Consider the following 13,086-nt stretch of genomic DNA (forward strand, 5'->3'; position numbering starts at 1 on the left):
AATCTGGATTTCAAACTGCATAAATTAGATATTTATATATGTATACACACATTTATATGCATATACATATATATGTTTGCATGTGTATGGATGTGTACTTTCTTTTGAATTTCAGTAAAACACATTGAATCCTGGGGCTTTTTTGACAGAATCTTGAAATGCACCACTTAAAGAGGATTTATGTTTGAGGTAGATCTCAAATGTGAAATTTTGAAGATTGTTTGACAGTACGTCATGCCAAAATAAAACAGGTGATGCAAGCTCTAAAACTGACTGGATAAGGGCACATCCTGGTAACCTATTATTCATGTAGGGTTTTGTATAAATGTGTATACATTTTTTTAATGCAATAATTCAAGGAAAGGCTGCTTTCTAGCACATTTCTACAGAAATATGAGGATCAATTCAGACTTCAGCTGTTTGGACTTCTAAATCCTAAAGTACATGAGCAGCACATCATCCTAAAAAAAGGAAGAAAGATGTTTATTTGAATGAATGTTGCCAATATTTATGTGTCCACAAGCTTACTGGAATAAAATTGTGCAAATATTTGCAGGATGGAGCTATTAATTAGATTAGAAGTCATATAGGGTAATGTATGACACACCACCTTGCTGTCAGAGTATCACTTTCTGTCTCTCTTTGACAGCAAGTGCTTAAGAGGAAAAAATGGTGCCTTATATATTCTTCCTTAGTGAAAAAAGAATCCACAATAAGGCAATTATTACCCTAAAACACCAAAAGGGCATTTGCTGTGAGGTGCATTCACTGGCTCTGATGACAAGAACAGGGCTGGCAGTAATGGGTTTAAATTCCACAAGGGGGAATTAGACCACACACTGGGGCTGTTTCTTCAGAGGTGACCAAGACAATCTGAGCAGGCTGGTTGGAGAGGTTCCATCACCTGAGGACTGAAGAACAAGTCAGGTGAATCTGCACGTGTACAAAAACTTGTGGGAGAGTTAGTTCAATGAGGAATTAAGCAAGGTCAGACAGTGATAGGGCAAGGGAGGATGGCTTCAAGCCAGAAAAGGGGAGATTTGGGGTAGATACTATGAAGAAATCCTTTCCTGTGAGGGTGAGGAGGCCCTGGCACAGGGTGCCCACAGAAGCTGTGGCTGCCCCATCCCTGGAAGTGTCCAAGGCCAGGTTGGATGGGGCTTGGAGCAACCAGGGACACTGGAAGATGTCCTTGCCCATGGTAGGGGGTGGAACTGGAGGGTGTTTAAGGTCCCTTCCAGCACAAACCATCTGTGATTCTGTGTGCAGAGAACTGAAACAGGTAGGTTGATCCCACTCTGAGAGAGATGATGGAAGAAGTGATCTCTTAAGATCCCAATTTAATGTGATTCTGTGATTTTTCTGAACACACTCACACCACCTCTGAGTTTGGGTTTATATTTTTCTGTAAATATTTATGTACAGCACAAATAAGAGCAATTACTGTAGATGGGAATCTCAGTGGGTTTCAATTGGCAATGTAAGGTTCCAACCCACGTCACATTCAGTGGAAATTATGCATCCCAGTTACAGGCCAAACTACACCACAGAAAAGATGTTTGCAGACTGCCTGTACATCTGGATGTTGAATTAAGAAAAGTTTCAATTACAACTAATGCAACAAAATTTTGTTGTTAGCCTGTGAGTGGTAAATCCTGCATTGAAAATCCGAAAACTGGTAATATTAAACTTGTCAAAAGTTAAATGGGACAGAGGAGCACTGCATGAAAAACCTACTGCAGTATGTAAATGACTCAATTGCTTTCTGACCTTCATAAAGTTTCTCTCCTGACAACGAGGGAGAGTTTCTACTTTTTGACCTTATTATGAAGAGTGATGTTTGAGAAAGATGGGCACTAGAGAGGAAGTGGCAGCATTAAAGGGACATGGTCAGCAGCACTGAGGTCACACTGAAATTGTCATTGAAATAGATCGACCATGAAATGAACATGTCTGGAGAGCCAGAGCTCCAGTCCTGGAAGTCAAAGCAAAAAGTAGGAACCTGAGCAGTCCTCTTAGGATAGGACTTTCATAAATTCATTGAAGCTGCTGATGGATTTTTGTGGGTATGATGGGGATAATCTTCAAAAAAGGCTGAGTGTCAACACCTGAAAATGAGGCTTTCTTAAAACTCTTTGCTAAAGTTTTCCTGAGCACTGGCAGCTTATCAGATCTTGGGAGATGTGCTGGAGGAGAATCCTTGTTAAGATTATCTTTACAGGGACCAAGGAACTGGGAATGAAGGGCTGAAACTCTTCTCAGGTTTTCAAACTTTGGAGATCTCTTGTGGCCTTGATTTATTGTCTGACAGGGCTGGCAGGCAGCTCAAACATTATTCCAGCAGCAGTCTCATGCACATGTGTATTGAACACAGCAGCAGAAGTCAGGTCATGAATCTCATTTCACAAGACAGTAACAAGCCAATCGATACACCAAGCGAATTTTACACGTTTTTCCCAACAATGAGAGCCTTTATCCTGCAATCAATATTCTAGGATGAACACGGAGATTTCAGCTACTGAAAACCACCAGGTATGGGTGAGACACCTCAGTGGTTCTAAATAAAGGAAACAAAGGGCCTTGCATTTGGAAAGCTCTGGTTTGGCAAGCTCCCATGAACTGGAAAACGTGGAAACACAAGCAATCGATCAGAAGCAGCTAATGTATAGTAACAGGATGTTTTCACAGTAATCCCCAAGTGTGAAAACCTCCTGGTTCCACAGTGAGAAATTACTGAAACTCAGACCCTGGAGAAAGCAGGGCCCTGGCACAGCCACTGAGAGTGACTAGTGAACATTTAATGGTGTAAGGAATGAACTAAAGTAATGTAAAGGAGTAAAGCAGTGCCTGGAAGATGAGCACTAATGGAACTACATCTTTAGGGAGAGAGGAGAGCGACTGCTTCATTTTGCATCACCTAGATAAGCATGCCATGGAAGGAAAACATTTCTGACAGCAGCTGGCTGTGAAACACTTCATTCTTTTAATGCTTTTCAGCTAACTCAGACAGAGGAAGTTAACAACAAAAGTGTGCAGCAGGGATGGAAGGAGTACTGCACTCCACATCAAGACATGTGAGAGTGATCCTTTAAACCAGCTATTATCAAAAGAAACTGAAAACATGCCAGACTTTATGGCTCATCTAAGATTGAAAAGAAATTCTTGCTTTGTGGGAGGCTAGATCCCATGATAGGAGCTCAGAGTGTGGTGGTAATCAGAAACTGAAACATCAGAAAGAGAAAAGTATTGGCAGATTGAGAATCAAGACTTGAAAATGTGGTTAGGACACATTAAGGAAAAATTGGGAGACACAACCAGAACTGTCTGACAGCGTGAAGTTGACATCATGAATCCCCATGACCAGTTGAGGTCATTTCAAGTTCTGTTTCTGTTGCTACTGACTATAGGTAATCTTGTCATTCTTCTGTTGGTATTGTGGACATCTGGGCCTGGGAAAGAATATGTGCAGAATTGTGTTTTGAAGAGGTGCAGAAGGGCTTTTACCTCCCAGCTGCCCCTCCAGCAGCAAAGAAAAGGAGTTCAAGTTGAGTTAAGAAGTGGATGGAACCAGGGCACTCATAAATTTCTGGGCTCAGTAAATGAAATTAATAAAAAAACCCGTAGAGGCAGGGAGTGAGAGATGATTTCATAGAAGGAAGGTGTTGAGGGGAGTTCTTTGGAAATCAACAAAGCTGCCCAGAGAAGGTCTCTTTAAGTCAGGTTGAAATGTTTTGTTCCTTGTCAGGTTCAGTGGTTTCTTTTATTTCCCCTGTACTTAACCCCCTGTCTGTGTTCACAGTTAACTCTGCTTCTCAAAGAAAACAGGTTGCTCAGAGCCCCAACATTTCATTTTTAGAGAAGCAGAAATACAAAATTTTAACACTTTTATTCCTGTTTTTTTAAAGGTGAGTTTCTTTGTTGAATTCTGCCCAGGTTGCTATGCACTTTTGGCCACACAATTTTTCCTTTTATCTTCCTGACACACTCCCACTCATCAGCCAGAGCCCATTTCCATGTCTTTGTCACCCCACCAGTCTCAGTCATCACTTCTTGTCCCACTCATCCTGAGTCTGAACTGGCACCACCTGGCTTGGGGGCTGCAAAGGTCTGGAAGGACCTGGTCCAGGGACCAAGAGTCAGGGCCTCTCCTGAGATGATGATCTCCCATTCTTTACTCTTCAAGACTCTCTTGGGAGTATAATGCCCAGAACCAAGTGAAATATCTTGTGAGTCCCTTCAAAATCAGGATATTCTGAGATTATGTGATCTGATGTTTTTGTGCAGGGACCATGCAAGAGCTGGTGGCATGGTGTGACCACAGCAAATTTGGGCATGAAGTCTCTGAGTCGCAGACTTTTCCACAGGGTTCAAATCCTCTGACCAGGCCTCCAGGAGGCTGGCTCTTCTTCAACTTCCTCATAAACAAGTACTATAATATTTGACTTTCCTTCTAGGAAAAGCAGAAGATCGTGAATCACAAAGGGCCTTTGTTATGAGAGCAGCTCTGCTTTCACTCTGCCTCTTCAGAGCAGCCCTTTGATGCCTATTTCCTGTGGCAAGTAAAAACAAAAGAAAAGAAGTATGGGAACACATTTTTATTGTTTTTCTTTGACCCTGTTTATGATGATTCAGTAGCACCTATCAGACCCCAACAGCCTCTCGTGCGCTGCATTACTCTTCCTGGGGTGAAGGCATGAGGGGGAAGATGGAAACCAGAAGATGGATCCATACTGTGGATTCACTGGGGCTTGGGACTTCTGCACCTGGGAAAACTGCAGAGTCCCATGGATCAAGGCCCCAAAACATAGCTGGGACTGATTGAGATGGGAGACCACAAACCATCTGCCCCTGAGTTTTCTTCTTGAGTTTGTTTTCCTCTTGCTCAGGTATCTCCGAGGGTGAATGATTCAGGGGACTTGAGGGAAGAGTGAGAAACTCTCCAGCCTCTGCCTCCCCACGGAGCCCAGGGGAAGGAGATATTGTCTTTGTGGTTAGAGAACCAGACATGTGTCAAACGTTTGCCTTTGAGTCTTCAGTAGAAAAAATTGTCACATGAGCTGCACCTTAGCTTGCGGTGGAGCTTTATCTGCTGGGCCCACCGAGGGCTGGTTTGAGGTGGAAAATTGTAACACCTAAATGTAGCTGTTTGCCTCCTGAAGAAGGATACTTGCAAACTTTCCCACCTTCGGGGGTTTCAGGTGTGTCTCCTCCCTGATGTGCAGCCCAAGGCGCTGGAGGAACGGGACAGGCAGTAGGAACAAAGCAGCTCCCTGAAAATCAGACTTTGCTTTTAAGAAAAAGAAGTGTTTGGTCTTTCTTTTTTTTTTTCCTTTTTTCAATGTGTGAAACCAAATCAGGGTGAGATAAATAAGCATGGTCTGGCACACAATCAATTTGCATTACACAGGCATGAGCTGTCTGTAATTATTTTGTCACATGGACTAGAGCAACATCCTTCCCACCATGGTCCCCAACTGCCAGCTCTGTGCAGAGCTGTTTACCATCCCAAACAGATGTTCCCTGTGCTGATGTAGTATGTGAGGTGTTGGTCTGTCTTTGTGTGCTTGGTTTAAATGATGCTTCAGGTTTTAGCTTTTATCTTTTTCAGATTTTGTACTGCTTTAGAATGTGGGTCTGGGCTTCATATTAGGGAATGGTGAGCTTTCTTCACAGAGTAGGGAGATAAAACAAATCCTTCCCCAGCTGGGAAACAAGAACAAATGATCCCAATCTCAGCCCAAGAGTACAAACAACGTGGGCTGAAGAGAGAAAAACAAGCAGGATGGGACTGCAGGGGCTGCAGCTGGAATTGGACAATTAACTCTAATATGCAAATGGAGCAGAATTTGTAAAAGTGAAAGGTTGTCCATTTTGTGATCATTTTGGGTCCATCTTGGGTGCAGCCCTGGCTGAGCTCTTGTGCTGCCCAAGGTGTATTTATTGAGGCCTCTTAATAAATCCCTACTTTATTCTTTAACTCCATCTAGCCTCTGTTCTAGGTCAGCCTTCACAAGGCATCATAGACACCAGACAGGCCATACCAACAGGCAGAGGAGGTGTCCTGACCTATTTATCTCACTGCTACAGGTGCAGGACTGTATCTTCAGTTCAGCTCTGGGCCCCTCACTGGAAGAAAGACGCAGAGGTGCTGGAGCAAGTCCAGCGAATGGAGCTGGGGAAGGGTTTGGAGCCCCAGGAGGAGCTGATGGGGCTGGGGAGGTTCAGCCTGGAGAAAAGAAGGCTCAGGGGAGACCTTGTGGCTCTGCACAACTCCCTGACAGGAGGAGGCAGCCAGGATGTTGGGCTCTGCTCCCAGGGAACAGGGACAGGAGGAGAGGAAATAGAACAAGAGGAAATGGCATCGAGTTGCACCAGGGGAGGTTTAGATTGGATACCAGGAAAACTTTTTTCATCAAAAAGGTGCTCAAGAACTGGAACAATCTGCCTAGGGAAGTGATGGAATTGCCATTTCTGGAAGTGTTCAAAGGACGTGTGGCACTTAAGGCGGCACTTGGCACCATGGTTTAGTGGTGGCCCTGGCAGTACTGGGTTATGGTTGGACTTGATGACCTAAGAGGGCTTTTCCAGCCTTAATAATTCCTTAATAATTGATTTTATGTTGTCTTGGTTTTGTGGGGTCTCTTTTAAGCTATTTCCTTTAATTGGCTCCCTTACTGGGACTCTACATGACCCAGGACCCAGAAGAAAGGACAATACCTATACTCCAAGTTTTCTTTCAACAGCAAACAGCGATAACTGGTTGAGATAACGAGTATGCAGCAAGGTCTGCTCCTAAATATGTCAATGAAAATAAAATTAGCACTTCTAAAAAAAACAACAGCCTAAAATTTCCTCCCAACTTACTGTTGGGTGTCTGGAACAAAAGCTGCAGGAGGGAGCGCGCAGTGTTTGAAGTGGGCACAGATTGTCATGTTCTGCTGCAGCAGACGGTTCCTTTACAGGAAGCCACCACAATTTTTGTTCTGCAGCTGAACAGATGACAAAAACCCTCAGTGCTGCCACCTCACCCATCCACATCAGTGAAAAAAGTTAAAGGAACCATTTTTCTTCAGCCCTTTTGGGGGCCTGAAGATTCAGCGGGGACCATTTTGTAAATTCCTGTTGTATTTCCCTGATCCTGATACAGTGAGCTTGGACAACTGATGCTTCAGGTTTTAGCTTTTATCTTTTTCAGACTCTGTGCTGATTTAGTGTGTAGTTCTGAGCTTCATATCAGGGGATGGTGAGCTCTCTGCACAGAGCAGGGAGACAAAACAATTCCTGCTCCAGCTGGGCACCAAGGACAAATGATCCCAATGCCAGCCCAGGAGCACAAACCCCGTGGGCTGCAGAGAGAAAAACAAGCAAGATGGGAGTGCAGGGGCTGCAGCTGGGCTTGGACACTGAACTGCAATGTGCACATGGAGCAGAGCTGAGCCCAGGGAGAGACCCCGGCAGCGCTCGTGCATTTTGGGACCATTTGGGTTCATCTTGGATGCAGCCCTGGCTGGGCTCTTGTGCTGCCCAAGGTGGATCTGTTGAGGCCTTCTAATAAATCCCTACTGTATTCTGTAACTCCATTTAGTCTCTGTTCTAGGTCAGCCTTCACAAGGCATCACAACATGAAGCCAAAGGCAGATGCACCTGGGTTATGAGTATTTTGTTGTGCTGGGCGTTGTCACTGGCAGTGCGGGATACCAAAATAGCAAATCCATTCTGTCTATTTGTGCAGGAAGTTCTTAGTGGCTGGACAGTTATTGACCCTGTGAGCCACTGAGTCACTTTGTGAGTTCCTGTATTTTCCTTAGGAGGAAATGATACCAGACATCCAAACCATCCTGTTTAGCTTTTTATCTTCTTACCAAGCTGTGATGGTCACAATGTCATGGTGCTGAGTTGTGATGGCTGGAGGGAATTAGCTCCGTTCCTTTGATTTTTTTCTACTCCAAATTGTTCTTTGGCAACAGCTGCTTGAATAGAAAATGTTGTATAAAACTGAATGACCACAAAAGCTCAGAACACAGGAAGAATTTCTCCCCACAGGTCAATAACTTGAGTATACAGGTCAGGACAGTATAAATTCTGTGATGGATTTATGATACCTTAGTAACAAACAGGGTCAAAACACAGATAAAGGAATATTATACAACTTTTAAGTGACTGGTATTATGGTCAGAGTGTAGTAGGTTAATAATTACCAAGATGGCATAAGTGAAATGAGCATTTCTCAAATATATGAAGCTCTTCAATAACATCAATAGTAGAAGATGATGTAGGAATTGAGTGTGTTTTGCTTACTGATTTTCCAGGTGTGACTCCATCAAAGAGCTGATAGCCACAGCTGAAAGAGTTGGACACTTACTGAAGCCAGTGGAAACTTAAACATCCTATAAAAGCACACTGAGATAGCTTAGAAATGAGAAAGAGGAATTTCTTCTTCCTACAAATAAAATTTTGTAGGAAAACTACTAATCGTTAAATGTTAATCTTATGATTAAAGAGCTGTCTGAAGAACCCATGCTGATTCAAATGTGTAAGTTAAATGCATGTGTTGGATCTGTTGATAAGACTAAATTATAAACAAAAATATGATCAAGCATGGGATTGTCTTTTCCATCTGGTCATCAGTTAAAGGAGAGTAATGTGTGCAAAAGAAACACAAAATCTAAGCAAGTCACTGTCAAGCTGAGGAGAGACACTTGGATGTTTGTGGAAATAAATTAACATATGTTATGTGTGAAGGGTACAGCCATTCTTTAAAAGACCCGTGACAAAAACCTAATCAAATGACAGCTCTAATGACTCGAGCCCGAAGGGAGCTGTTACAATAATTACACAACATGCAGAGGGTTGTAATAGCAGGGCCTCACCCGCTGGAAGATGAAAGGATCATGGCAAATGGAAGCATTTGTATTCCCAGAGATGCCAGGGAGGCACAAAGACAAGAGCAGGGAAAGGTGCATCAGGAATCAATTTAGCTTAAGCAGTTTTGGACCCAGGGACTGCATACTTGGGCTGATATGGGAGTGGGATGAGAATTGATCAGTGCAGGGTGTGAGCAGAGAAAGGACATCCAGCCTCCGACCAAAATACATGAGGAGGTGATGAAGGTCTGCAGGAGGGTAGTTGGTGGTCTGAGCCACACCTCTGGCTGTCAGGGCACAAGATTCCCTTTCTTAGAACATGATTCAGTGAATCACCTCCTTTTACCCTCACACAGGCCACCTCTCTCTTGCCTAAGCTGGTACTTCACAGAATTCCCAGAATGACTGAGTTGGGAGAGACCTTCCAGCCCATGGAGTCCAGCCCAGCCCAACAGCTCAGGCAGAGCCTGGCCCCAGTGCCACATCCAGGCTGGTCAAACACCCCCAGGGATGGTGACTGCACCACCTCCCCGGGCAGCCATCCCAGAGCTTTATCCCCCTTGCTGGAAAAGCTTTTTCCTGCTCTCCAACCTGAATTTCCCTTGGCCCAGCTCAGGGCTGTGCTGTGGCTGTGTCAGTGCTGCTGGAGGCAGAGCCCAGCCCCAGCTGAGCACAGGCACCTTTCAGGAGCTGGGCAGAGCTGGGGCCAGCCCTGAGGCTCCTTTTCTCCAGGGGAGCACCCCCAGCTCCCTCAGGGGTTCCTCTCAGGGTTTGTGCTCCCAGCCCCTCTCCAACCTCGCTGTCCCCTCTGGATGTTCTCAGTGTCCCCAGGTCCTTCCCAAGGTGAGGGGCCAGAGCTGGGCCCAGCCCTTGAGGTGTGCCCTCACCTCACTTGTAATGCCCCTGGGTGATGTCTCCAAAGAAAAGGATGCTTGAAGCTCACAGCAGTGTGGAGCTCAGCTGAGCACCAGCAGAGTTTTTTCTCCTTACATAATGTGGCATTCACATTCTCTGCAAAAATCCCTTCGCCCAGGGTTTTTCTCCTGGGAAGCTGAAAGGCAGCGAGAGAGGCCTAAGAGAAAAGGAAAACAATTCTTATCTCAGTTGCTTCTCCTGTGTTGTGCTCATGTGGAATGTGTTTGGAGATTGTTTTCCCAAAGATGATTGCCTTATTGGACTCCAGTGTGAATTGTTTTGACTTTTTGGCCAATCAGGGCCTAGCTGTGTTGGGACTCTGGAAAGAGTCATGGGTTTTCATTATTATCTTTTTAGCATTGTGTAAGTATCTTTCCTGTATTCTTTAGTATAGTATAGTATTCTTTAATATAATATAGTATAATAAAGTAATAAATTAACCTTCTGAGAACATGGAGTCAGATGCATCATTCCTGCCTTTGTTGGGGCGCTATGATAACAATAACATTACACTTATTTCTTAAGACCACCCTCCTGATTTTTCTCCATAGTTTTCCTCATGTATTCAACTCTGTTACAGGCACTCACTGTTGCAGTAAAAAAAAATAAAATAGGTGTTTATCAGACAATATAGGTAAATTCCTTGATGCACAGTCACATTTTCTTTTATAAGTGAAAACAAAAGTAGATAACATGAGCTAGGGAGGCCTGCACTTCAGGCAAGGCCTGTGATAATTTTAAAGTGTTGCATCCTTTATGTTGCCATGTATTTAATTTCAGTGCAAACAAACCTATGGTATGTTAGTAATCATCCTATAAAATGAGAACTTGAAATGAAAGCTGTGCCACAGATCTGATATGCTGCATTTCACAGGTCAAAAAATTGTACATTCAAAATCTGAAGTCGTCTCCTCTTCAGACTGAGAAAAAGAGAACATGTTTTTCCCTAGGTGTCTCTAATTTTCTCAAAAACATGCCAGCTTTATTTTCCTTTAAAGGAATACTAATAATGTGTGTGGCTTGCTTTCACTTAAAAGACTGATTTTCCTGAGGGCCAAGAGGAGGACCTTGTTCCAAGCTGTTTGTTCTTTAGGTTATCATCTTCATGGCAATCTGGATGCATGAACCTTCCTAACAGCTGGGGCTCCCAGAGTTATTCCTAGATTTCTGAAAATAAATTAAATGGTTGTTGGGGAGCCAATGGCTAGTGGAAATAAGTCTGAGGTGTGGACTTGTAGTTTCAGCAAATTGGAAGAGGACAATTTCAAACATGAACGTCAGTGATGCTGGAGCCAGAACCACACGTTGGATCTGTGATTGTTTAAGTTGTACTTTTATCTTGTTTTCCACCATAGCAAACTTGTGCTAGTTTATCACAATTCTCTGAGTAACGCATCTGGTTTTCCCTCAGTAGCTCACAATTATTGAAAAACTCTTGTACTGGGAGGGTCTGAGTCAATCCTAACTAGTCCTGGCTCAGAACTAGACCAGAGTATAAATGGCAGTGGGTAAGAGCCAGTGGCTCCAGGCTATCTCAGGGAGGGATTGATGTCACCTCCTGCTTGGATTTGTTCTGGATTGTATATCCTACCATAAAATAAAAAAAAAAAATTAGCTGAAAATACTATTAAAATCCTTATGTTCATTTTATCCCTGTGATTTCCTTTAATATTTCTTTCTCTGAGCACTGTTAATTCTGTTAATTCCCAGCTGTTGCCCGACAATCAAGAAGCAAAATGTTTATCCTCTTCTGGCCACAGCCCACAGGTATTAAAGGATAGTTCCACTAATGCTCTACACCAAGACTTCCCTGCCACTTGACATATGGAGTAATTTACCCCTGTTGGCAAAAGGAACTGAAATCAGCACGTTCCTTTTACAGCCTAATCCTGTACATCGTGTTGATGTGTAAACAGTGACACACGAGGGTTTTACTACCTGACATAAAACATGCATTGGCACTGAGGGAATGTGTCTGTGCATTGGAGGGAAGTTGGTTTGGTTTTTTTGGTTTTTTTTTTTTTTTGCTTCGGGAAAGACTGTTTCTGTCACACAGAAATCTAGGTGAAATTAGATCAAACCACCTGGAAAAGCTAATAATACAGAGAGCAAAAGGAGATGGTGCATCTTTTTTTTTTTGGAACCCTGAGAGATGCAGATGTTCAAATTTGGAGCGCAAGTGCCAGCCCATGAATTTGATGGGTGCTCAGCATCCACTGCAGTTTAGGGTTTTTATCCTGAGAGAAACAGGCCCCTCCAGAACACATAAAACTCAGACAATTGTAGACATGGAAATCAGGTCAGATGAATCATGCCTTAAAAATGACCATATTTTTCTTAAATTGTAAGTGGGGAAAGAGTGACTAACACCTACAGAGATGATATTAGGTGGGATGAATTCTACCCCCAATGTCTCTGAAAATGAAGCTATTTTAGCTGATGAGACACAAGGCTGATGTTTCAGACAAAAGGGACAATATGGGACTGTCTGAAAAATATGAAGCCCTTGGGAGTTAGAAAATATAGAGAGTCACAGCATTACTGTCTTGTGTGTATCTGTGTCTAGGTATTGAGATGTGTCCTCTGGATTTCTGGTTCTATGTTCTTCAGCATGCTGTCTTGATGCTTGTTTTTTAATGAAAAATATCTTTTTTTAAAATCATTAAAAAGAGATTTTCTTACTAGCTTTGGGAGGAAGGGAAGACAGGCTCCAGAGCTGCACTGACCTGAGGACTTCTATTAATCCAGAATTTTTGCTGTGGCAGGGAAAAACCATCTGGGGCTACTGAGGACTCTCAAACAGATCAGTGAAATTGATGGGCAACCACAACTCCTGCTCACTAATTGTGGCACTTCTGCAAGGCTCATGGTGGATGTGAGAGTAATTTCGGGTTTTTAATTGTTCTAAGACAAAAATTTTATGATCAAGAAAATGCCATTTGTGTTCTGTGATGCAGCCTTTGCTAAGAGAACAACAGAAATCATCATTACACTACTGTATAAATCTTTCCATGGCCTTCAGCTGATGTTATTTATTGTTGCTGTCCTGTCTCCCCACCTGAGAACAAAATATCCCAGGACTGAAAATAGTGGCAGTGTGACAAAATTTTAAATTTTAGAATTATTTATCTGTAATGAAGAATTACAAACTCTAGGATCTTATTTGTCTTAAAAAAAAAAAGAAAGGTAGCTGAGGGGGTATCTGATACAAATGAATACAGGAACTTGTATCTAATTTTGCTAACACTAAACCCCAGGGGGACACCAAATAGCATTGCTGTCTGATTAGTTCAGAAAAAAAAGACTT

This window comes from Passer domesticus, chromosome 5, assembly GCF_036417665.1.
Source record: "Passer domesticus isolate bPasDom1 chromosome 5, bPasDom1.hap1, whole genome shotgun sequence".
Classification (NCBI taxonomy): domain Eukaryota; kingdom Metazoa; phylum Chordata; class Aves; order Passeriformes; family Passeridae; genus Passer; species Passer domesticus.